Here is a 2,198-nt window from a genome sequence, read left to right as displayed (position 1 = left end):
ATTAATCAAAACATATAAACAAAGAGAAGTATACAAGAACATTATAGATCTGAAAAAATACAAGAACTACAACCTAATAATGTTTAAATACATAAAACAAAACCCAAATACATAATTTAAAGGAAAAAAAAATTTCGGAAAAACTTAAAATGGGTATTTGGAGGCTTAAACGAACTCGGATGGCTTAAAAAGCCTAAACGTCACGGCATAGCGGTGAGTTTGACTCGTTGGCTCGTTCCGCTTCCGAAAAGGTATCACAATAGGCAATCGGACTCCGTCGTCATGTTTAGTGCAAATCGAAAACTTAAAATGAGTTTTTGAGACAAATGTTTATGGGAGTTTTTGAGAGAGAAGAGAGGATGAGAGATAAGGAGGAAAGGAATAATGAGGGACGTGAGAGAGGAGAGAGAATGAGGGATAATATATTTGACGAATCCCCGCTCAATATTTCAAAGCGCGCGATTCCGAAATTTCAAAATTTTTCAGAAGGGCTGCGCTTTTTTAAAAAAGCGCAGCCCTACTAAGCAGAAGGGCTGCGCTTTTTAAAAAAGCGCAGCCCCTTCACTTGTAGGGCTGCGCTTTTCAAAAAGGCGCAGCCCTTCTTACCTACAGAAGGGCTGCGCTTTTTTGAAAAAGCGCAGCCCTACTAGTGAAGGGCTGCGCCTTTTTTAAAAAGCGCAGCCCTTCTTCTTAGTAGGGCTGCGCTTTTTTAAAAATGCGCAGCCCTTCACTAGTAGGGCTGCGCTTTTTCGAAAAGCGCAGCCCTTCCTGGGCAGCCCTTTATGTTTTTTCCCCTAGTGAAATAAGTTGGGGAGAACAGACCCTTAGTAGGAGTAGAAACTGGATTTGGTTGTATTTTGTGGTTAATTGGGGAATGAAATTGATCTTAAACTTTAATAAACCGGCCACGGGGGACAGCTAATAGCAAGATACTCCAAACTCCATCCGTCTCCAAATAGATTTGCGGTTTCTTTTGGGCACAAATATTTAAGGAAAAGTTTAGGTGGGCTCTGGCTTGCATAAAATTAGCATAAAAATTTGAAACTGGTATACATGAATTCTATATTGAGCCGAGAAAATGTAAGTGGGTAAGGTAAATGGGTGGAACCCATGATTGATATATAGGAAAATGAGTATATGCATGATAAATAAAAATAGAAGGTAAATAATATTATAATGGGTGGACTTATGTCAAATAAGGAAATGAAAAATGTATCTGAGGCAACCATAAATGGAGAAACGAGAATTCTATTGTGATCTCAAATGACTCGACAATTCTGGTTGACTGATTCGTCTATTACAAACTTACATAGCACGGGAGCTTTTGATCCGGCATACGCTTAAGGACATTAGGACTATTGTCGAGCTGTTTGATTGAGTCGTATCATGAAAGTTCATTGGCAGGATGTTGTTCCAGCTCATGATCTAGCAACTCTCTGTCGCATTCTAGCTTTCCTTGCATTTCATGTTAAGATTGTCTCTTTCTAATTTTGATTGTACGATTTCTCGCTGTCATGAAAAAAAAAACTCAATTTACATATGATGTACTAAGATATGAATCTGAATTCCTGACGCTGCCCAAAAAAAACATGTTATGCTCTAAGTATTTAGCGTATCTACTATCAATCAATTTGTACTATTTAATCAATAATGATCAAATATAAGTACATACAATATGTACTATATGGAGAATCAAATTTCATGCATCTCGATTCTCGGCTATCAACCTTATCATTGATGCTTTTGATAAGGTTAGTGTACATGCGCAAAATTATCCTCGTCAGGACAATGTGGCAATTGCTAAATAATATACGCCTACTTGAAAGACTTAGAGTACAAATGAAATTTAATTTGCACTATAGAAGTATTAGAAGTAAAGAGATACTATAATTCATATAATCAATACATATTTCTCCATGAATTTTCCAATTCTTTATGCTTTCAGTATTATCCATAGATTGTCTCGATTTTACTTAATGTTTGTCTAGATGATTAGGTAGCCGGTGATTATAAATTAAGCCATAAAACAATTGTCTAGTGTCTTATATGCAACAATTGAAAGCAAATGTAAAGGAAAACATTATCCTAAATATATTTGGTCTATATATGAAGGATATACCGTGAATCAGTAAATGTCATCTTCTCTACATTAAAAGTCAAGATTGGTTTAAACTTTAAATCACATTTTCAACGCTTAG

Source organism: Beta vulgaris, chromosome 6, assembly GCF_026745355.1.
Source record: "Beta vulgaris subsp. vulgaris cultivar EL10 chromosome 6, EL10.2, whole genome shotgun sequence".
Lineage (NCBI taxonomy): Eukaryota > Viridiplantae > Streptophyta > Magnoliopsida > Caryophyllales > Amaranthaceae > Beta > Beta vulgaris.
Note: the sequence above shows the minus strand (reverse complement) of the source record.